The following is a 25237-nucleotide window of genomic DNA, read 5'->3' as shown; positions in this document are numbered from 1 at the left end:
CAAACAATAGGCTTTAGCCAGCTAAGCTAACCGACATAAGTATGTTCCCAAAGCTAAGGCTACGTTTCAACGTCCATACTAGAATATCACAGAATACATGTTTATTAAAACACTTGAGTGTACAAAACATAAGGAACACCTTCCTAATATGAGTTTGCACCCCCTTTTGCCCATAGAACAGCCTCAATTAATTTGGGCATGGACTCTACAAGGTGTCGAAAGCGTTCCACAGGTATGCTGGCCCGTGTTGACTCCAATGCTCCCCACAGTTGTATCAAGTTGACTGGATGTCCTTTGGGTGGTGGACCATTCTTGATAATACACATGGGAAACTGTTGAGCGTAAAAATTTTAAAAAACAGCTGCGTTGCAGTTCTTGACACACTCAACCCAGTGCACCTGGCACCTACTACCATACCCCGTTCAAATATTTTGGCTTGCCCATTCACCCACTGAATGGCAGACATACACAGTCCATGTCTCAATTGTCTCAAGGCTTAAAAATCCTTCTTCAACCTGTCTCTTCCCCTTCATCTACACTGATTGAAGTGGATTTAATAAGGGATCATAGCATTCACCTGGGTTCATCTGGTCAGTGTATGTCATGAAAAAACCTAATGTTTTCTACATTCAGTTTGGTGCTTCAGTGCACTGTGGATACAGTACCTTGCGAAAGTATTCGGCCCCCTTGAACTTTGCGACCTTTTGCCACATTTCAGGCTTCAAACATAAAGATATAAAACTGTATTTTTTGTGAAGAATCAACAACAAGTGGGACACAATCATGAAGTGGAACGACATTTATTGGATATTTCAAACTTATAACAAATCAAAAACTGAAAAATTGGGCGTGCAAAATTATTCAGCCCCTTTACTTTCAGTGCAGCAAACTCTCTCCAGAAGTTCAGTGAGGATCTCTGAATGATCCAATGTTGACCTAAATGACTACTGATGATAAATACAATCCACCTGCGTGTAATCAAGTCTCCGTATAAATGCACCTGCACTGTGATAGTCTCAGAGGTCCGTTAAAAGCGCAGAGAGCATCATGAAGAACAAGGAACACACCAGGCAGGTCCGAGATACTGCTGTGAAGAAGTTTAAAGCCGGATTTGGATACAAAAAGATTTCCCAAGCTTTAAACATCCCAAGGAGCACTGTGCAAGCGATAATATTGAAATGGAAGGAGTATCAGACCACTGCAAATCTACCAAGACCTGGCCGTCCCTCTAAACTTTCAGCTCATACAAGGAGAAGACTGATCAGAGATGCAGCCAAGAGGCCCATGATCACTCTGGATGAACTGCAGAGATCTACAGCTGAGGTGGGAGACTCTGTCCATAGGACAACAATCAGTCGTATATTGCACAAATCTGGCCTTTATGGAAGAGTGGCAAGAAGAAAGCCATTTCTTAAAGATATCCATAAAAAGTGTTGTTTAAAGTTTGCCACAAGCCACCTGGGAGACACACCAAACATGTGGAAGAAGGTGATCTGGTCAGATGAAACCAAAATTGAACTTTTTGGCAACAATGCAAAACGTTATGTTTGGCGTAAAAGCAACACAGCTCATCACCCTGAACACACCATACCCACTGTCAAACATGGTGGTGGCAGCATCATGGTTTGGGCCTGCTTTTCTTCAACAGGGACAGGGAAGATGGTTAAAATTGATGGGAAGATGGATGGAGCCAAATACAGGACCATTCTGGAAGAAAACCTGATGGAGTCTGCAAAAGACCTGAGACTGGGACGGAGATTTGTCTTCCAACAAGACAATGATCCAAAACATAAAGCAAAATCTACAATGGAATGGTTCAAAAATAAACATATCCAGGTGTTAGAATGGCCAAGTCAAAGTCTAGACCTGAATCCAATCGAGAATCTGTGGAAAGAACTGAAAACTGCTGTTCACATATGCTCTCCGTCCAACCTCACTGAGCTCGAGCTGTTTTGCAAGGAGGAATGGGAAAAAAATTCAGTCTCTCGATGTGCAAAACTGATAGAGACATACCCCAAGCGACTTACAGCTGTAATCGCAGCAAAAGGTGGCGCTACAAAGTATTAACTTAAGGGGGCTGAATAATTTTGCACGCCCAATTTTTCAGTTTTTGGATTTGTTGAAAAGGTTTGAAATATCCAATAAATGTCATTACACTTCATGATTATGTCCCACTTGTTGTTGATTCTTCACAAAAAATACAATTTTTATATCTTTATGTTTGAAGCCTGAAATGTGGCAAAAGGTCGCAAAGTTCAAGGGGGCCGAATACTTTCGCAAGGCACTGTATATGTGGATATATCAGTCTTTTTGGGAAGGATGCTACATCATCAATTTTTATGAGATGTGTTTTTGCCCAATGTCACAGTAATTTAATTTGATTTGAATCTGTTAAGAGATTTTATCAAGGTTTAACATGAATGATTAAATAATTCTACTCAGAAACTTAACCATTAGGGATTAGAGGTTATGTAGCATGGATAAGGGGTAATTGGAAATGATAACCATTGTGGAAGAAGGAATGAATGTGTGTCTAAAGTAAGCAAAGAGAATCATTAACCTATGTTTGAAACGACTCAGCTATAACTCTGTGGCGATAAAATAAGACAGCGAGAGCCCCTTCAGGTTTTACTTAGCTGGAACTGTCTGCTAAGTGGTAATAGACTATGGTGAGACTTCAGGAGTTAATCCAGGTATAGTGTGTCAGGTATGTGCGCTAGTGAGTTGGAATTAACTTTTGAACCTGCTTTGTCCTGGTCGAGAGGAGGAGAGACATTTTAGATATAGATAGATATATCCCATTTAGCAGACGCTTTTGTCCAAAGCGACTTACAAGTCGGCTGGGGCCACTATTTTTACATATGGGTGGCCCTAGCGGGAATCGAACCCACGACGCTTGGTGTTGCAAGCGCCATGCTCTACCGACTGAGCCACACAGGACCCCAGGACCCCAAACCCCAGGACCCCAAACCTATGATGTCATATGTGATATCATATGGTTCTATGAGCAGCGCTCTCGAGAATAAATGCTATTGGCTAATTTTGGTAGACTGGTCTCTGTCTATTTTATGTAAATAAGGATCTTACAAATTCTTAGAAACAGACAGAGTGATTTTAATTGAATTGGTTAATGAACACATATAGGAATTGTTCAATTCTTTTGACAGAATCTCCCCAGTTTTTTCTTCCCAAAACAAATATTTTTGTTTGATCTCATAAGCATTATTTTCTTGGATCTCAAGAGAATGAACGGCAGTCTCTTTCCAGCTGCAGTTAGAACCCAGTATAATAGAGGATGTGTGACTACGACAGCGTTTGTTCCACTCAATGAAAGGGAAGCAGAGCCAATGATGTTTGTAGAAGCATGGAGAGTCTTAGAGAGTCTTAGAGTCGTGTCGATGGAATAGTGTGGATTAGCTAGCTAGCACACCAGACGTAAATGTTCTGCTGCAAGCCTGTGCCGTGTTCTCCTGTAGACAAACATCATGAGAGTTTCAATCACACACCAGACAAGGGTTTGATCCTTCCTCAGCAGCAACGACCCACATTCACTAAGGGAATGATGACATTAATTGATTAACTTGCTGTAGCTCAGTTGGTAGTGCATGTCTCCTGCAATGCCAGAATAGTGGGTTTGATTCCCGGGGCCACCCATAGGTTAAAAATGTTTGCATACATGACTGTTAGTCACTGTGGGTAAAAGTCTGTAAAATTGCATATACTATCATAATAATACAAAAGAAGTGCAATCATAATGGTATGCATGCAGCATACCACCCTGCATCCCACTGCTGGCTTGCCTCTGTGGGATGCAGGGTGGTCCCTGGATGAGGGACCAGGTGGTGTTGGAGGGCCAGCTGGGGGCACGCTTCCCTCTGGTCTCATGAGATTGAAGGGGACATTGCCCTGCGACGCGTGCCAAAATCTTTATAAACCTCAAATACACTACAATTTTAAAATGTCCTGCACTGCAGGAAAGCTCTCCTGCTACACAGTGATCAAATTAAGATCATACATCTGTAGCTGATGTGTGGTGAGCTTTCTGGCACAAAATGGTCGGTGTGCATCAAACAGGTGGGTGCCAGACATTGGCGGTGGATGATGTGAGTTTCCCCCTACTTTGTAAAGCGCTATATACTGTAAATTCAATCAATTATGCCACAACATATACAAGGTAGGTACTTAATTTGAAACAGTTTGCTCCAGCAGGAAAATAATCCTGCAGCAACAGGACATTTTTCATAAGGAAAAATCAAGTCTTAAATTTCAAAGGGAAATTCACAAAATTCAGAAACCTTTTTTAAGGTTTAATGAAGCAATTTTGATCTCAATATCAAATCATTTATGGGTAGCAATTAAATACCTTACTGTGATTGTTGGTCAAAAATTATTTAAAAAAATACAGTCTTAGCAAAAAGCTATTTCTCAAGGAAAGATGTTACTAGGACTGTCTGGGGGTGGTCTGAGTGTGGAGAGGAAAACTGAAAATTAGCTGGTATTGGCAGAGAGGCTTGGAACTCTCTTGGTCTATTAGCTAATTCACCCCCTGGAGATGTCACCAGGCAGTCCAAAATTTCACCTGACCAAAACGGGCTAAAATTTAAACAGCTCTTACACTAAATGGGCATTACTATAATTTTTACAATTTCACAGTATTATTCCAACCTCATAGGGTGGAAATATATATATATATATATTTGACATCACTCTCACACACAAGTTTTACATTTCATGAATTGTAGAAAAGTTATACTGCAACAGGGTGATCAAATTAAGATCCTACGTCTGCACCCTTCGCAGGTTCCGTTGATTTCTATAATATATAATCTCCTCAAGGGTAACCTAACAACATTAAAATATTCAATGTTAAAGTTATGTGTATTACTGTGCAATATTGTGTGCCAGAGAGTGTATCATTGTTTGTGACTAAGGAGTGAGAAGGACATCCACAGATGTAGGATCTTAATTTGAGACAGTTTGAGACAGCAGGAGAATAATTCTACAGCAACAGGAAATGTGAATTATTATGTGGATTATAATTAATTGACATTTTGTAGGAGTTGATACATTTTCCATTAAGGAAAATCAAGTCTTTCATTTTGAAGTGGAAATGACAATCTTTAGAAGGCTTTTTAAAATTCAAATGCACTGCTGTACAGGACTACTTTCTTATGTCAATCTCACTAGCACCTACAGTTAAAAAAAGTGTTGATAAGGGACAGAATGCATCAAACTATCATATAGTTGCCATTCACTCTTACGGAATTTCCACGTAGGTGAGGATATTAGAAATGTTATCAAAGCCAACTGGATGACAACTTTACATTTTCCTACATAACATATAGTCAAAAGTTTGGACATACCGACTCATTCAAAGGATTTTCTTTACTTTTACTATTTTCTATTTTGTAAAATAATAGTGAAGAAATAGTGAAGAAATCAAAATTGTTAAACAGATTCTTCAAAGTAGCCACCCTTTGCCTTGATGACAGCTTTGCACACTCTTGGAATTCTCTCAACCAGCTTCATGAGGTAGTCACCTGGAATGCATTTCAATTAACAGTTGTGCCTTGTTGAAAGTTAATTTGTGGAATTTCTTTCCTTCCTTGAGCCAATCAGTTCTGTTGTGACAAGGTAGGGTTGATATACAAGATATCCCTATTTGGTAAAAGACCAAGTCCATATTATGTCAAGAACAGTTCAAATAAGCAAAGAGAAACAACAGTCCATCATTACTTTAAGACATGAAGGTCAGTCAAAATTTCAAGAAATTGTAAATTTTTTTCAAGTGCAGATGAAATAAACATCAAGCACAATGATGAAGCTGGCTCTCATGAGGACTGCCACAGGAAAGGAAGACCCAGAGTTGCCTCTGCAGTGGATACGTTCATTAGAGTTAACTGCACCTCAGATTGCAGCCCGTTCAGAGGAGTGTGTGAATCAGGCCTTCATGGTCAAATTGCTACTAAAACTAAAAAAGCTACAAAAACTACTAAAGGACACCAATAATAATAAGAGACTTGCTTGGACCAAGAAACACAAGCAATAGACATTAGACCGGTGGAAATCTGTCCTTTGGTCTGACGAGTCCAAATTGGAGATTTTTGGTTCCAACTGCCGTGTCTTTGTGAGATGCAGAGTAGGTGAACAGATCATCTCAGCGTGTGTGGTTCCCACCGTGAAGCATGGAGGAGGAGGTATGATGGTGTGGGGGTGCTTTGCTAGTGAAACTGCTACCATTGCATTCTGCAGCGATACGCAATCCCATCTGGTTTGCGCTCAGTGGGACTATAATTTATTTTTCAATAGGACAATGACCCAACACACCTCCAGGCAGTGTAAAGGCTATTTGGCCTTGAAGGAGAGTGATGGAGTGCTGCATCAAATGACCCGGCCTCCACAATCATCCAACGTCAACCCAATTGAGATGGTTTGGGATGAGTTGGACTGCAGAGTGAAGGAAAAGCAGCCAAAACTGCTCAGCATATGTGGGAACTCTTTCAAGATTGTTGGAAAAGCATTCCTCATGAAGCTGGTTGAGAGACTGCCAAGAGTGTGCAAAGCTGTCATCAAGGCAAAGGGTGGCTACTTTGAAGAATATCAAATATCAAATATATTTTGATTTGCTTAACACTCTTTGGTTACTATATGATTCCGTGTGTGATTTCTTAGTTTTGATGTCTTCACTATTATTCTACAATGTAGAAAATAGTACAAATAAAGAAAAATCCTTGAATGAGTAGGTGTGTCCAAACTTTTGACAGGTACTGTAAATAAAACTTTGCTGGGGTTGGGGGCCCAAACAAATCTCAACTCATCATGGTCTGCGTACCCACATGTGCATTCTCCCCCACCACATTGCAAGCAAAACATGTTAGCAGCCCCCTCTTGAATGCAGGCCGCCGGTTGCCCATCCCTGGTCTTGGGGATGCACAATAGTAGTTTCATCTTGCTGTGATGTTCTCACATTGATTTTTTAGCTCTCAACAGGAAAAAATACAAAACCATTTCATAGAATTTAAACAAGACTAATTTCCCTTGGTCACAGATGGATGAAATCACTTTGTGTTTTAAGTTGAAGTTGTAATGAGTCTGCACACATTTGAATGGTGAATCTGTGCTGCTCAGTAGACATTGAGAATAAAAGTCTCTGTTGTCAATTATATGAAATAATGCCAATATTGTACTGTCAGTAAGTATGATCATATTATTTTACAGTTATAAGAATTATGAAATCTTATAGTAGGTCATTTATAATCGGATTGCTACTAGATTCAGAAAGCATTTCAGTCCTTTCAAGCCCTATTGCCTCACTGTTGTTAAATAGGGAAAAAAATCAAATAATGATTTTTCATATTTCAATAATATTTGCGCTATGTACTTGAGTTTGTGTCCTCAAAAGTGAGAAGATCTAAGGAATTTATTTATAAAAATGAACGGAAAGGTGAGTTCTAGACCTTTCTTAGACTATGCAACATTACCAGTTATTGTTTATGGCAATAACATGGAAAGGAATTACATTTGGGCATGTCTATTTAGGCGAAAATCTGAACTTTGTCCTATCATAAATAGATGGAAGTATAATCTAAGCAGGAATCAACTGAGACATTTTAGATAACACAAGTTAAGCATGTTTCTACAAAATCAAAATCTATACTACAAAATCAACACAATCAATGTGTGAGGGGGAATGGTCCACATACATCTCCGCTGACAGATAAACAGGTTGGTTTATGTTGCTCTCAGATCCAGCGGAGAGAGAATGTGTTTCTGTCATGTTAACCAGATCAGACACATTTATTGAGTGGCCTAGCTAATTTACTATGATTTACTCACTTCTGCTGCACTTTGACAGCTGCCAGACATCTGCCTCATCCTCTACCTCCGTCCCCTTTCCAAATTCATCCACTATCTTCTCTTCAAACCCAAACTATACCGCCTCATTACCTCCCTCCCCTCCCCAAACCTCCTCCTCCACCTACCTCCCCTCTCCAAACCCATCTACTACCTCACTCTTTCTCTCCAAATCCAAAATAAATCAAATTGTATTAGTCACATGCACCGAATACAACAGTGGAATGCTTACCCACAAGCCCCTAACCACCAATGCAGTTTAAAAAATAGGAATAAGAATAAGAAATAAAAGGAACAAGTAATTAAAGAGCAGTAAAATAACAATAGCGAGACCATATACAGGGGGTACCGGTACAGAGTCAATGTGTGAGGGCACCGGTTAGTCGAGGTAATTGAGGTAATATGTACATGTAGGTAGAGTTATTAAAGTGCCTATGCATAGATAATAACAGAGAGAAGCAGAACCATAAAAGAGAGGGTGGGGGGGCAATGCAAATAATCTGGGTAGTGTAAAGGTAGCTGGTGTAGAGAGTCAGGCGCAGGACAGCAGATATGAGTAATCAACGTACTTTACTCAAAAAATACAATAATACAAGGCAACATAGCGAGCCAAATCTTTTCAATCTCCTGAGGAGGAATAGGTTTTGTTGTGCCCTCTTCTATACTGTCTTGGTGTGCTTGGACAATGTTAATTTGTTGATGATGTGGACACCAAGGAACTTGAAATCGCTCAACCTGCTACACTACAGCCCCGTCGATGAGGATGGGGGGCGTGCTCAGTCCTCCTTTTCCTGTAGTCCACAATAATGTACTTCGTCTTGATCACGTTGAGGGAGTGGTTCTTGTCCTGACACCACACGGCCAGGCGACTGACCTCCCCCCTATAGGCTGTCTCGGCGTTGTCGGTGATCACTGTTGTGTCATCGACAAAATACTGTTGATTATTTCATTTGGGATTGGTATGCAAAAGTCCAACTACCTGCAGAGGAAATGTAACAAAAACAACACCTTGACAATATCTGTTGAGATGCTTTCGACTTTCATCCTTTCATTCATTACTAACACATGTTCAATTCTCCACCACTTCTGCATGCAAGCCACTGCTAGGTCTATCTTACTATTTGTCCTGATACCAGTTAACACACTCTCTCCCACAAACACACATGCAGACACACACACACACACACACACACACACACACACACACACACACATCTTGAGTGAGCTTTGCTGACTATCATAATTGAATCATTTTCTTTATGGCAGCAGAAAATGTTGTTAAACATTTTATATGACAGCTATTACATTTCCCAAGGTAAATAAACACTTCGTACGCCTCCAGTTGAGTAGAGACTTTTGAGGAATTATTGTGATTTTCAAAAGCAGTTCATCAGTTAATTCCTGCATTAACTTGAACGTTTCCACATTTCTAAACTTAATTGCCAAAGATACTGCTAATGGCGCCAGAGGGGATGGCTGCCGTTTTATGGGCTCTTAACCAACCGTGCTATTTTTTATGTTTTTTGCATTGTTTGTAACTTATTTTGTACACAGTGTTGCTGCTACCGTCTCTTATGACCGAAAAGAGCTTCTGGACATCAGAACAGAGATTACTCACCTTGAACAGGACAAATCATTTTTCTTTAATGAGCCGGACGAGAGGGATTACTCCAGACACCCGACAAGGCCCTCATCCCTGTCATTTGCAGGAGAAAAAGACGGAGATATCGCGGAAGGAGATCGGGGTGCCTTGTAAGGATCCGGCGACGAGTGGCTACTCTGCCTTGGCCATCGGTAATTGGCCACAATCGCTGGATAATAAAGTGGACAAACTACAAGCACGTATATCTTACCAACGGGACATTAAAAACGGTAATATCTTATGTTTCACTGAGTTGTGGCTGATGACGACATGAATAACATACAGCTGGTGGGTTGCACACTGTATCGGCAGGCTAGAACAGCAGCATCTGGAAAGACAAGGGGTGGCGGACAATGTATATTTGTAAACAACAGCTGGTGCATGATATCTAAGGACGTCTCAAGGTTTTGCTCACCTGAGGTAGAGTATCTCATGATAAGCTGTAGACCACACTATCTACCAAGAGAGTTTATCTATATTCTTCGTAGCCGTCTATTTACCACCACAAACCGATGCTGGCACTAAGGCCACACTCAATGAGCTGTATACGGCCAGAAGTAAACAGGAAAATGCTCATCCAGAGGTGGCACGATGGCCGGGGACTTTAATGCAGGGAAACTCATATCCATTTTACCTAATTTCTACCAGCATGTTAAATGTGCAACCAGACGCGAAAAAAACTCTAGACCACCTTTACTCCACACAGAGATGCGTGAAGCTCTACCTCGCGCTACCTCTACCTGGCAAATCTGACCATAATTCTATCCTCCTGATTCCTGCTTACAAGCAAAAACTGAAGCAGGAAGAACCAGTGACCTGAGTCGATGAAGCAGATGCTAAGCTCCAGGACTGTTTTGCTAGCACAGACTGGAATACTGTATGTTCCGGGATTCTTCTGATGGCATTGAGGAGTTCACCAAATCAGTCACTGGCATAATCAATATGTAACGGCTTTCATCGGAAGAAGAGCAATCGTCAGACCAAAATGCAGTGGGATACATGTTCATCTTTAATATAAGGAACTGAATACAAAAATAACAAAAGGAAAACCCGAAACAGTTCTGCAAGGTGTAACAAACACTAAACAGAAATACAACTACCCATAACTAAAAGTGGAAAAACAGGCTACCTAAGTATGATTCCCAATCAGAGACAATGATAGGCAGCTGTCCCTGATTGAGAACCATACCCCGCCAAAACATAGAAATACACAAAGCTAGACATACAAACATAGAATGCCCACCCAAATCACACCCTGACCAAACAAAAATAGAAACATACAAAGCAATCTACGGTCAGGGCGTGACAGTACCCCCCCCCCCCCAAAGGTGCGGACTCCGGCCGCAAAACCTGAACCTATAGGGGAGGGTCTGGGTGGGCATTACTCCGCGGTGGCGGCTCTGGTGAGGGACGTGCCCCGCTCCACTTCTGGCTCGGCCCACTTCGGTAATGCATGTAGAGCGAGGACCCTCACCGCCGACCCCGGACTGCAGTACGCCATTGGACTGGTCGAGTCTGGAGTGAGTGTTTCCTCTGGATTGAAGGGTGCCTCTAGCGCCTCTGGACTGAAGAACACCTCTGGACTGGAGGGAGACTCTGGCAGCTCCGGGCTGGAGGAAGACTCTGGCAGCTCCGGGCTGGAGGGAGAACCTTGAGGGAGGAGACGGAGAGACAGCCTGGTGCGTGGGGCTGGCACAGGGCCCACCAGGCTGGGGAGACCTACAGGAGGCCTGGTGCATGGAGGAGGCACCGGCTGAACCGGGCTGTGGGGGAGCACTGGAGCACAGCCTTGGTACCACTCCTCCAGGCTGGATGACCACTTTAGCCCGGCCCCTCCAGAGCGCAGGCACAGGTTGAACCGGGCTGTGGGGGAGCACTGGAGATCTGGTGCATACCAATCGCACCTCTCCCTTAAGCTCAATGCCCACATTCGCCCGGCACGGGTGGAGCGCAGGCATAGGGTGAACTGAACCCTCCCAACGCCCCGGAGACACAGTACGCAGAGCCGGCGCAGAAACCCTGGACCAAAACGGCGCACCGGAGACCAAACGCGCTGAGCTGGCACAATCCGCCCTGGCTGGATGCCCACTCTTGCTGGCCTATAGCACTCCAGACTATGAACACACACTGGAGCCACCTTGCGCTTCATCACATAACACGGTGCCTGACCAGCACCACGGTGCTTCTGGTAAGCATGGGAGGTTGGCTCAGGTCTCTCGCCTGACTCCACCAATCTCCCCGTGTGCCACCCCCAAAAATAATTTGGGGCTGGCTGCTTCTCGTGCCTGTTGCGCTGCCTTGCCTCATATCGCCGCCGCTCAGCTTTAGCTGCCTCCAGTTCTTCTTTGGGGCGGCGATATTCCCCAGCCTGTGCCCAGGGTCCCTTGCCGTCCAATATCTCCTCCCATGTCCATGAGTCCAACACTTTCTGCTCCCTGTTACGCTGTTGCTTGGTCCGTTTGTGATGGGTAGTTCTGTAACGGCTTTCATCGGAAGAAGAGGAATCATCAGACCAAAAAGCAGCGGGATACATGTTCATCTTTAATATAAGGAACTGAACACTGAATACAAAAATAACAAAAGGAAAACCCAAAACAGTTCTGCAAGGTGAAACAAACACTAAACAGAAAAACAACTACCCACAACTAAAAGTAGAAAAACAGGCTACCTAATTATGATTTACAATCATTGACAACGATAGACAGCTGTCCCTGATTGAGAACCATACCCGGCCGAAACATAGAAATACACAAACCTAGACATACAAACATAGAATGCCAACCCAAATCACACCCTGACCAAACAAAAATAGAAACATACAAAGCAATCTACGGTCAGGGCATGACACAATAACTGCATTGATGACGTCGTGCAGTTCAGTTCATCCTATTCTCGCTATACACCAAGTCACTTGGCTCTGTCATAACCTCACATGGTCTCTCCTATCATTGCTATGCAGACGAATTAATCTTCTCCTTTCCCCCTTCTGATGACCAGGTGGCGAATCGCATCTCTGCATGTCTGGCAGACATATCAGTGTGGATGACGGATCACCACCTCAAGCTGAACCTCGGCAAGACGGAGCTGCTCTTCCTCCCGGGGAAGGACTGCCCGTTCCATGATCTCGCCATCACGGTTGACAACTCCATTGTGTCCTCCTCCCAGAGCGCTAAGAACCTTGGCGTGATCCTGGACAACACCCTGTCGTTCTCAACTAACATCAAGGCGGTGGCCCGTTCCTGTAGGTTCATGCTCTACAACATCCGCAGAGTACGACCCTGCCTCACACAGGAAGCGGCGCAGGTCCTAATCCAGGCACTTGTCATCTCCCGTCTGGATTACTGCAACTCGCTGTTGGCTGGGCTCCCTGCCTGTGCCATTAAACCCCTACAACTCATCCAGAACGCCGCAGCCCGTCTGGTGTTCAACCTTCCCAAGTTCTCTCACGTCACCCCGCTCCTCCGCTCTCTCCACTGGCTTCCAGTTGAAGCTCGCATCCGCTACAAGACCATGGTGCTTGCCTACGGAGCTGTGAGGGGAATGGCACCGCAGTACCTCCAGGCTCTGATCAGGCCCTACACCCAAACAAGGGCACTGCGTTCATCCACCTCTGGCCTGCTCGCCTCCCTACCACTGAGGAAGTACAGTTCCCGCTCAGCCCAATCAAAACTGTTCGCTGCTCTGGCCCACCAATGGTGGAACAAACTCCCTCATGACGCCAGGACAGCGGAGTCAATCACCACCTTCCGGAGACACCTGAAACCCCACCTCTTCAAGGAATACCTAGGATAGGATAAAGTAATCCTTCTCACCCCCCCTTAAATGATTTAGATGCACTATTGTAAAGTGGCTGTTCCACTGGATGTCAGAAGGTGAATTCACCAATTTGTAAGTCGCTCTGGATAAGAGCGTCTGCTAAATGACTTAAATGTAAAAAAAAAAATGTAAATGTAAATGTCGTCAATACAGGCCTAAGATCTATTCGTACTACACTGGCTCCAACACTCGTTGGATGTGTCAGGGCTTGCACCTTTGTACAGACTACAAAGGGCAGCACAGCCGCAAGCTTCCCAGTGACACAAGCCTACCAGACGAGCTAAATTACTAATATGCTCACCTTGAGGCAAGTAGCAAGTCAAATCAAATTTTATTGGTCATATACACATGATTAACAGATGTTAATGCGATTGTAGGGAAATGCTTGTGCTTCTAGATCTGACAGTGCAGTAATATCTAACAAGTAATTTAACAATTCCCCAACAACTACCTAACACACACAAATCTAAAAGTAGTGAATGAGAATATGTACATATAAATATATGGATGAGCGGTGGCCAAGCGGCATAGGCAAGGTGCAATAGATGGTATAAAATACAGTATGTACATATGATATGAGTAATGTAAGATATGTAAACATTATTAAAGTGTGATTATTTAAAGTGGCATTGTTTCAAGTGACTAGTGATCCATTTATTCAAGTTGCCAGTGATTGGGTCTCAATGTAGGCAGCGGCCTCTCTGAGTTAGTGATTGCTCTTTAGCAGTTTCATGCACCTGTAGTACTGACCTTGCCTTCTGGATGGTAGCGGTGTGAACAGGCAGTGGCTTGGATGGTTGTTGTCCTTGATGATCTCTTTGGCCTTCCGGTGACATTGGGTGCTATAGGTGTCACGGAGGGCAGGTAGTTTGCCCCCGGTGATGCACTGTGCAGACCGCACGACACTCTGGAGAGCCTTGTGGTTGAGGGTGGTGCAGTTGCCGTACCAGGCTGTGATACAGCCCGACAGGATGCTCTCGACTGTGCATCTGTAAAAGTTAGTCATGGTTTTGGGCGACAAGCCACATTTCTTCAGCCTCCTGAGGTTGAAGAGGCGCTGTTTCCTTCCTTCACCACCTGGGGGCGGCCCGTCAGGAAGTCCAGGACCCAATTGCACAGGGAAGGGTTGAGACCCAGGGCCTCCAGCTTGATGATGAGCTTGGAGGGAGGGTACTATGGTGTTGAATGCTGAGCTGTAGTTAGTGAACAGCATTCTTACATAGGTATTCTACTTGTCCAGATGGGATAGGGCAGTGTGCAGTGTGATGGCGATTGCATCGTCTGTGGACCTGTTCGGGCGGTATTGCAAATGGAAGTGGGTCTAGGGTGGCCAGTAAGATGGAGGTGTTATTATCCTTGACTTGTCTCTCAAAGCACTTCATGATGACAGAAGTGAGTGCTATGGGGCGTTAGTCATTTAGTTCAGTAAGGGAATTCCCCCCTGTATTGGACAAAAATGAATGGCAAACTATTGGCATAGTACAAACCATGTACACATTGGTCAATACCACCCAAATCGGCGTTGATTCATGCAAAATGTACTTCAAATGCCATATGGCTATTGCCAGTTGTAACACTTCAGAAATCCAACAGGGGGCGTGTGCGCTCCACCGTGGTTTTTCATATTGAAAATGGACTCCAAGTCAACATCCAAAGGCCAAATTTTGAAAAAATGGATTTTTTGTCAAAAACTTATCACCCCTTAAAAAAGTGCTTTCTGGACCGTTTTTCGAAATTCTTTCGCTTTTTTTGTCAATTACACATGTGTAAGAACTGTATGAATATACTTTTGACCAATTTTATTATCATTATTTTTTTATTTTTTTTACTTGCGCATTATTGCATGTGTTTTCTCCATTTGCAATATGATTTCATAGGAAGTCAGAAGTCAAAAGTCAATAATTGCAAAATTTCATAAAAAACTTCACACACACCTAAAAAAGTGCTTTCTGGACTGTTTTTCGAATTTTTTTCGAATTTTGTGTCAATTACACACGTATAAGAACTGTATCAACATACTTCAGTCATATTTTATTATCATAATTTTTTTTTTTTTTAACTTGTGCATTAGGCATATGTTTTCTCCATTTGGAACATGATTTCATAAGAAGTCAAAAGTAAAAAATTGCTAAATTTCATAAAAAACTTCACACACCCCTAAAAAAGTGCTTTCTGGACCGTTTTTCGAAATTCTTTAGAATTTTGTGTCAATTACACACGTATGAGAACTGTATCAACATACTTTAGTCATATTTTATTATCATAATTTTTTTTTTTTTTACTTGTGCATAAGGCATATGTTTTGAGGGGCCAAATGTCATAAGAAATTTGACATGCTCAAAAATCCTGCAGAAATGCAAAATTGACTGGCCTGATGAACTCTGGATGGCCGGGCAGTGATTGTTGTTCCTTTCAATCACTCGTGGTGTTGATTTCATCATGTCCATTTGTTTATGTTTTCTCACTTTTGCAAAGTCACTGTGCATTTGCAATATGGTTAACTGGGCATTCACCATCACCATTTTGTCATGCTATAAAAATCGTGCAGGAATGCCAAATTGACTGGCCCGATGAACTCGGGATGGCTGGGCAGTGATTCTGGTACCTCTCCATCGCTCGTTTGGGTTGATTTCAGAATGTCACTTTTGGTGATGGTACCTCACTGTTAAAACATATTGCAAATGTTTTCTCACTTTTGCAAAGTCACTGAAAATTCGTGCAGGAATGCCAAATTGACTGGCCCGATGAACTCGGGATGGCTCGGCAGTGATTCTGGTACCTCTCCATCGCTCATTAGGGTTGATTCCAGAATGTCCATTTGGTGATGTTTCTCACTCTTTCAAAGTCACTGTGCATTTGCCATATGGTTAACTGGGCATTCACCATCACCAATTTGTCATGCTATAAAAATCATGCAGGAATGCCAAATTGACTGGCCCAATGAACTCGGGATGGCTGGGCAGTGATTCTGGTACCTCTCCATCACTCGTTTGGGTTGATTTCAGAATGTCACTTTTGGTGATGGTACCTCACTGTTAAAACATATTGCAAATGTTTTCTCACTTTTGCAAAGTCACTGAAAATTCGTGCAGGAATGCCAAATTGACTGGCCCGATGAACTCGGGATGGCTTGGCAGTGATTCTGGTACCTCTCCATCGCTCATTAGGGTTGATTCCAGAATGTCCATTTGGTGATGTTTCTCACTCTTTCAAAGTCACTGTGCATTTGCCATATGGTTAACTGGGCATTCACCATCACCAATTTGTCATGCTATAAAAATCATGCAGGAATGCCAAATTGACTGGCCCGATGAACTCGGGATGGCTGGGCAGTGATTCTGGTACCTCTCCATCGCTCGTTTGGGTTGATTTCAGAATGTCACTTTTGGTGATGGTACCTCACTGTTAAAACATATTGCAAATGTTTTCTCACTTTTGCAAAGTCACTGAAAATTCGTGCAGGAATGCCAAATTGACTGGCCCGATGAACTCGGGATGGCTTGGCAGTGATTCTGGTACCTCTCCATCGCTCGTTAGGGTTGATTCCAGAATGTCCATTTGTTGATGTTTCTCACTCTTTCAAAGTCACTGGGCATTTGCCATATGGTTAACTGGGCATTCACCATCACCAATTTGTCATGCTATAAAAATCATGCAGGAATGCCAAATTGACTGGCCCGATGAACTCGGGATGGCTGGGCAGTGATACTGGTACCTCTCCATCGCTCGTTAGGGTTGATTTCAGAATGTCGCTTTTGGTGATGGTACCTCACCGCTTAAACACTGATTTACACAGGGTTGAATGCACTATGTCTATCAAACTGCAGGCAGGTTATGGGTATACACTTTTAGGGCGATTTTAACCACTTCCGGTTGGTCCAGGAAGCTTAGAATTGACACAGGTAGACCTTATAGTGGCCTGATGGACTGGTACCGAAGACAGGTTCATACAGCATTCATAACCCATATAGACTCCAGGTTGTATTTGGTGGAGCAGGCAATGTATTCCTATGGGGAGAGAAGTCAATGCACACTGTTTTTATGTAAACACCTTATTTTAACTGTGAAGGGTTAATGTCACACGGTCAAGGTTAGGCTTGCACAGATCAGGAGGACTGTAGGAACATTCCTGTGGTTGAATTGTCATTCTAAACCTAATGGTTCCGCCGCTGTCACCCAAAATCAAATGACATTGTGGTGCAGGCTTCATTGTGGGCCTATTTTTCTCATGGTCGCTGCGCTCAGACCGAGCGAGCTACGGTCAAGCGGGGCGCCTCGTTGGACTCGGCACAGTCTGGACACTATGGTGATGCCATTTTTTGTGTTGATTTCAGAATGTCCATTTGGTAATGTTTTCTCACTCTTTCAAAGTCACTGTGCATTTGCCATATGGTTAACTGGGCAGTCACCATCACCAATTTGTCATGCCATAAAAATCATGCAGGAATGCCAAATTGACTGGCCCGATGACCTCGGGATGGCTGGGCAGTGATACTGGTACCTCTCCATCGCTCGTTAGGGTTGATTTCAGAATGTCGCTTTTGGTGATGGTACCTCACCGCTTAAACATATTGCAAATGGACAAGAGTCACCTGCAAGTCACCGTCCATCAGTCAATTTGATATCATTCAAAGCTAACTATTGGAGGCACTGTCACTCTCTACGCACCCCAATAATACGTCCCTCCATCCAAGTTGTGAATCTGTGTGATTTAGTTTTCCTTTGAATTTTTATGGGAAAAATGACTGATTTACAGTTCATGGGGGTTGCCTAATCATATATATGAAGTTTTGGAAAGATCTGATTTTTTTAACCCCTCGAAACAGCCCATGAGACACCAATTATGGCACTTCCGGTTGGCACAGGAAGCTGTAACTCAACATACATCCTCATTGGGGTATTCCATTAGAGAATCCTGAGTTTTAAGTCTTTACCATGAAAACTGACTGATTTACACAGGGTTGAATGTACTATGTCTATCAAACTGCAGGCAGGTTATGGGTAAACACTTTTAGGGCGATTGTAACCACTTCCGGTTGGTCCAGGAAGCCTAGAATCGACACAGGTAGACCTTATAGTGGCCTGATGGACTGGTACCGAAGACAGGTTCATACAGCATTCATAACCCATATAGACTCCAGGTTGTATTTAGTGGAGCAGCAAATGTATTCCTATGGGGAGAGAAGTCAATGCACACTGTTTTTATGTAAACACCTTCTTTTAACTGTGAAGGGTTAATGTCACACGGTCAAGGTTAGGCTTGCACAGATCAGGAGGACCTTAGGAACATTCCTGTGGTTGAATTGTCCTTCTAAACCTAACGGTTCCGCCGCTGTCACCCAAAATCAAATGACGTACTGGTGCAGGCTTCATATTGGGCCTATTTTTCTCATGGTCGCTGCGCTCAGACCGAGCGAGCTACGGTCAAGCGGGGCGCCTCATTGGACTCGGCACAGTCTGGACACTATGGTGATGCCATTTTTTGTGTTGATTTCAGAATGTCCATTTGGTAATGTTTTCTCACTTTTGCAAAGTCACTGTGCATTTGCCATATGGTTAACTGGGCATTCACCAATTTGTCATGCTATAAAAATCATGCAGGAATGCCAAATTGACTGGCCCGATGAACTCGGGATGGCTGGGCAGTGATTTTGGTACCTCTCCATCGCTCGTTTGGGTTGATTTCAGAATGTCACTTTTGGTGATGGTACCTCACTGTTAAAACATATTGCAAATGTTTTCTCACTTTTGCAAAGTCACTGAAAATTCGTGCAGGAATGCCAAATTGACTGGCCCGATGAACTCGGGATGGCTCGGCAGTGATTCTGGTACCTCTCCATCGCTCATTAGGGTTGATTCCAGAATGTCCATTTGGTCATGTTTCTCACTCTTGCAAAGTCACTGTGCATTTGCCATATGGTTAACTGGGCATTCACCATCACCAATTTGTCATGCCATAAAAATCATGCGGGAATGCCAAATTGACTGGCCCGATGACCTCGGGATGGCTGGGCAGTGATTCTGGTACCTCTCCATCGCTCGTTTGGGTTGATTTCAGAATGTCGCTTTTGGTGATGGTACCTCACCGCTTAAACATATTGCAAATGGACAAGAGTCACCTGCAATTCACCGTCCATCAGTCAATTTGATATCATTCTGACACCAAACTGATACAAACTGACACCAAACCCACTTTTCCCAACTCGTTTAGGAGCCAAGTATCACATACTTCAGAGCTGGCCCAAAATTCACAACGCCTTCGGTTCAAACCATAAAAAAACCATAAAACACATAGTTACTTTCTAGCTGCGGGGCCAGTTCGGACATTATGTGTAGTCCTATGTGAGGCGACCCCGAATCCCGAGTTTCGGCTCGATAGGTCATTTGGTGTCCGAGTAAAAGCCTAATTGGTGCTGAAAATCCACTTTTTTCTTGCTACGGGGTCCTTGAATGAGCTATCGGACAGAGATGTTGGGTTCTGTCTCTATGGGCCGAGACGGTCACAATGCACCTAGTCTTGTGTCTCTGGGACATTTCTAAATGTCGCCATTTTCGTAATGGTCAAAATGAATTGAAGTCATTGCAAATGTTCGAGGCTGTTTCTTGGTCCGAGAACCTTCTAGAGCGCCGTAACTCACCACGCACTATCGACCTGAGGTCTAGAACAGGATTCTAAAGTTTCGGAACTCTAGGTCTGACGATTCTTTTTTAGCTCGAACAAAGCTAACTATTGGAGGCACTGTCAGTCTCTACACACCCCAATACGTCCCTCCATCCAAGTTGTGTATCTGTGTGATTTAGTTTTCCTTTGAATTTTTATGGGAAAAATGACTGATTTACAGTTCATGGGGGTTGACTAATCACACATATGAAGTTTTGGACAGATCTGATTTTTTTAACCCTTCCAAACAGCCCCTGAGACACCAATTATGGCACTTCCGGTTGGCACAGGAAGCTATAAATACACACATGTCTTGATTGACATAGAAACCTACAGAATCCTGAGTTTTAAGTCTTTAAGTTGAGAATTGACTGATCTACACAGGGTTGAATAATGCAGAGTCATTTTCACCTTTGGAGGTGATGTACATCCAAATACCTTTTGGGTCAATTTAACCACTTCCGGTTGCTCCAGGAAGCTTAGAATCGACACAGGTAGACCTCATAGTGGTCTGATGGAACGTCATAGAAGACAGGTTCATAAGGCATTCATAACCCACATAGGCCTCAGGTTGAATTTCGAGGTGAAGCCAATGTATTCCTATGGAGAGAGAAGTCAATGCAAACTTTTTGATGTAAACACCTTCTTTTAACTGTGAAAGGTTAATGCCACACAGTCAAGGTTAGGCTTGCACAGATCGGGAGGACCTTAGGAACAGTCCTGTGGTTGAATTGTCTTTCTAAACCTAACGGTTCCGCCGCTGTCACCCAAAATCAAATGACATTGTGGTGCAGGCTTCATTGTGGGCCTATTTTTCTCATGGTCGCTGCGCTTAGACCGAACGAGCTACGGTCAAGCGGGATATCTCGTTGAACTCGGCACGGCCTTGGGATTATGTTTATGCCATTGCCTGCTCTCTGTGTCTTTAAACACCACACTTTGTCACTCCATCCTTGCTGTGTGTGTGTGTGAGAGCTTTTCTTTGACATCTGTTGGGAGAAATGACTGATTTTACAGTTCAGGAGGGTTGCCTAATCACATATGAAGTTTTGAAAAGATCTGACCTTTTTAACCCTTGGATACAGCCACTATGACACCATTTAAGACACTTCCTGTTGGCACAGGAAGCTATAAATAAACTCATATCCTCATTGGGGTATGCCTTTACAGAATCCTGAGTTTTAAGTCTTTACGTTAAGAACTGAGTTATTTACGGAGGGTTTAGTGAGTGTGTGTTATTTCAGAAAATCATAGAAAATCACAGAAATGTCGCAGAGCTCCGCAGCACACTTTTTAAAAATATTCGTATGAACACCCTGCAACTGGATCTGTAACCGTTGAAAAAAAAAACACCTATATCTGAACATCACAAACCTGTCATCGTACGATTTCTCTTAAATGACGATAGATAAATGGCTGATTTTTTTATTGACACCGGAGGCTCCTTGACTTTGACGTGAAGTGAAAAAATCATTTCTCTATTTTCATTTTGGACCTTTAATCCCAGAAAAATGGCCATAACTCAAAAACCGTTGAGGCCTAGACGCCATCTTGTTCGGGGCCAACTGCCCATTATGCCAAACCTATGCTCACCAAGTTTCGGCTTGAAATATTTTCAGTTTTCGAGATATGGCCCGTCGTGATTCGGGATGTTTTGTCCAATTGCAATATGATTGCTTATGCCCTCTTGTGGGATTTTCCGGCATAGCGGAAAAATGGACCAAAATTTGATTATTTTATAAAACGAAAACCGAATGTCCGACAAAGTTCATTTGATGACTTCCCGGTAGGTCTGGCCCTGCCGCTCGGCCCGACGCCGTCCCCGAATTTTAAAAATGTTTTTGGACGTCTAGTAAGGGACGTTACATTTGCAATATGGACTTTCTCACTAACCATACGGTGATTGTCGAAAAGTTCCCTTAAGTTCAGTTATCTTTACCTTCTTGGTCACAGGAACAATGGTGGCCATCTTGAAGCATGTGGGGACAGCAGACTGGGATAGGGAGCGATTAAATATGTCCGTAAACATATTCAATGGTCTGAGCATGCTCTGAGGACGCGGCTTGGGATGCAGTCTGGGCCAGCAGCCCTGTGAGGGTTAACATGTTTAAATGTTTTACTCATGTCAGCCACAGAGAAGGGGGGGCAATCCTTGTCAGCAGGTCTTGACGGTGGCACTGTATTATCCTCAAAGCGGGCTGGAAGTGTGACGTCGGTATCCATGACGTGGCTGGTTTTCTTTTGTAGCCCGTGATTTCCTAAAGATCCTGCCACGTGTCTGAGCCGTTGAATTGCGACTCCACTTTGTCCCTGTACTGGCATTTCACTAGTTTGATTGCCTTGCGGAGGGAATAACTACACTGTTTATATTCAGCCATATTCCCAGACCTCTTTCCATGGTTAAATGCGGTGGTTCGCGCTTTCAGTATTGCGCAAATGACTCCATCCATCCACGGTTTCTGGTTAGGGTAGGTTTTAATAGTCACATTGGGTACAACATCTCCAATGCACTTCCTTATATACTCACTCTCTGAGTCAGCGTATAGATCGATGTTGTTCTCTGAGGCTGACTGGAACGTATCCCAGTCCGTGTGACCAAAACAATCTTGAAGCGTGGATTCTGATTGGTCAGACCAGCTTTGAATGGTTCTAGTCACTGGTACATCCAGTTTGAGTTTCTGCCTATAAGACAGAAGGAGCTAGATGGCTTCGTGGTTGGATTTGCTGAAGGGAGGGCGGGGGAGAGCTTTGTATGCATCGCGGAAGTTAGAGTAGCAGTGATTGAGTGTATTATCTCCGCGCACAGTGCAATCAATATGCTGATAGAATTTAGGTAGCCTTGTTCTCAAATGTGCTTTGTTAAAATCCCCAGCTACAATAAATGCATCCTTAGGATATATGGTTTCCCGTTTACATAGAGTCCAGTGCAGTTCCTTGAGGGCCGTCTTGGTGTCTGCTTGATGGGGAATGTACACAGCTGTGACGATAACTGACGAGAATTCTCTTGGTAGGTAAAATGGCCAACATTTGATTTTAAGGAATTCTAGGTCGGGTGAGCAGAAGGACTTGAGTTCCTGTATGTTGTTATGATTACACCATGAGTCATTAATCATGAAGCATACACCCCCACCCTTCTTCTTCCCAGCGAGGTGTTTATCTCTGTCGGCGCGATTCATGGAGAAGCCCAGTGGCTGAACTGATTCTGACACCATTTCCCGAGAGAACCATGTTTCCGTGAAACAGAGAATGTTACTAACTCTGATGTCTCTCTGGAAGGCAACCCTTGCTCAAATTTTGTCTACCTTGTTGTCAAGAGACTGGACATTGGGGCGACTAGTATACTTGGGAGCGGTGGGCGATGTGCACGTTTACGGAGCCTGACCAGGAAGCCACACCGTCCGCCCCTTCTGCAACGCCGTTGTTTTGGGTCGGCTTCTGGGATTGTCCTGGGTGGTGGTCCAAACAGATGATCCACTTTGGGAAAGTCGTATTCTTGGTCGTAATGTTGGTAAATTGACATCGCTCTTATATCCAATAGTTCTTCCCGGCTGTATGTAATAACACTTGAGATTCCCTGGGGTAACAATGTAAGAAATAATACATTAAAAAAAATACTGCATCGTTTCCTAAGGACTCAAAGTGAAGTGACCATCTCTGTCGGCCCCATGTTTATTTTTATATATATTTTTTTTTAAACATGCATGAGAGCATCAGCTGTTCCGGATGACTGTGTGATCAAGCTCTCCGTAGCCGATGTGAGTAAGACATTTCAATAGATCAACATTCAGAAGGCAGATTACCAGGATGTTTTCTCCGTGCATGCGCTGACCAAGTGTCTTCACTGACATATTCAACCTCTCCCTGTCTGAGTCAGTAATACCATGTTTCAAGGAGACCACTACAGTCCCTGTGCCCAAGAACATTAAGGTGGTAACCTGCCTAAATAACTACTGACCCGGAACACTCACGTCTGTAGCAATGAAGTGCTTTGAAAGGCTGTTCATGGCTCACATCAACACCATTATCCCAGAAACCCTAGACCCACTCCAATTTGCATACCGCCCCAACAGATCCACAGATGATGCAATATCTATTGCACTCCACCATGCCCTTTCACAACTGGTCAAAAGGAACACCTATGTGAGAATGCTATTCATTGACTACTGCTCAGTGTTCCACACTATAGTGCCCTCAAAGCTCATCACTAAGCTAAGGACCCTGGGACTAAACACCTCCCTCTACAACTGGATCCTGGACTTCCTGATGGGCCGCCCCCAGGTGGTAAGGGTAGGTAACCAAACATGCGCCACGCTGATCCTCAACACTGGGGGACCCTCGGGGGTCCGTGCTCAGTCTCCTCCTGTAGTCCCTGTTCACTCATGACTGCATGGCCAGGCACGACTCCAACACCATCATTAAGTTTTCCGATGACACAACAGTGGTAGGCCTGATCACTGATAACGACGAGACAGCCTATAGGGAGGAGGTCAGAGGCCTGGCCGTGTGGTGCCAAGACAACAACCTCTCCCTCAACATGATCAAGACAAATGAGATGATTGTGGACTACAGGAAAAGGAGGACCGAACACGCCCCCATTCTCATCGACGGGACTGTGGTGGAGCAGGTTGAGAGTTTCAAGTTCCTTGGTGTCCACATCCCCAACAAACTAACATGGCACACCAAGACAGTCGTGAAGAGAACACGACAAAACCTATTCCCCCTCAGGAGACTGAAAAGATTTGGCATGGGTCCTCAGATCCTCAAAAGGTTCTGCACAATCTAGATTATCCAATCTACAGCTGCACAATCTAGAGCATCCTGACTGGTTGCATCACTGCCTGGTATAGCAACTGCTCAGCCTTCTGACCACAAGGCACTACAAAGGTTAGTGAGTACGGCCCAGTACCATCACTGGGGCCAAGCTTCCTGCTATCCAGGACCTCTATACCAGGTGGTGTCAGAAGAAGGCCCTAAAAATGGTCAAATGCTCCAGCCTCCCTGGTCATAGACTGTCCTCTTTGCTACCACACGGCAAGTGCCAAGTCTAGGTCCAAGAGGCTTCTAAACTGCTTCTTCCCCCAAGCCATAAGACTCCTGAACATCTAATTAAATGGCTACCCAGTGTAACGGCTTTCTTTATGTGAAGGAGAGTCGGCCCAAAATGCGGCGTGGCTATTGAGATTCATGTTTAATAAAACAATGGAAACACGAATCAATACAAAAACAATAAACGTAACGTGAAAACCGAAACAGCCTATACTGGT

General features: G+C 43.7%; 1 protein-coding gene across 1 annotated transcript in view; it reads right to left on the bottom strand.

Moving 5' to 3' along the window:
- The window catches only part of LOC135505756 (synaptosomal-associated protein 25-A-like), a 56279-nt gene that overhangs the window by 15786 nt on the left and 15256 nt on the right, over positions 1-25237 (bottom strand). The gene's annotated exons all lie outside the window — the stretch shown is intronic.

This window comes from Oncorhynchus masou, chromosome 19 (assembly GCF_036934945.1).
Source record: "Oncorhynchus masou masou isolate Uvic2021 chromosome 19, UVic_Omas_1.1, whole genome shotgun sequence".
NCBI classification, from domain to species: domain Eukaryota; kingdom Metazoa; phylum Chordata; class Actinopteri; order Salmoniformes; family Salmonidae; genus Oncorhynchus; species Oncorhynchus masou.
The sequence above is the reverse complement of the archived record's forward strand: the minus strand, read 5'-3'. Positions and strand labels throughout refer to the sequence as shown.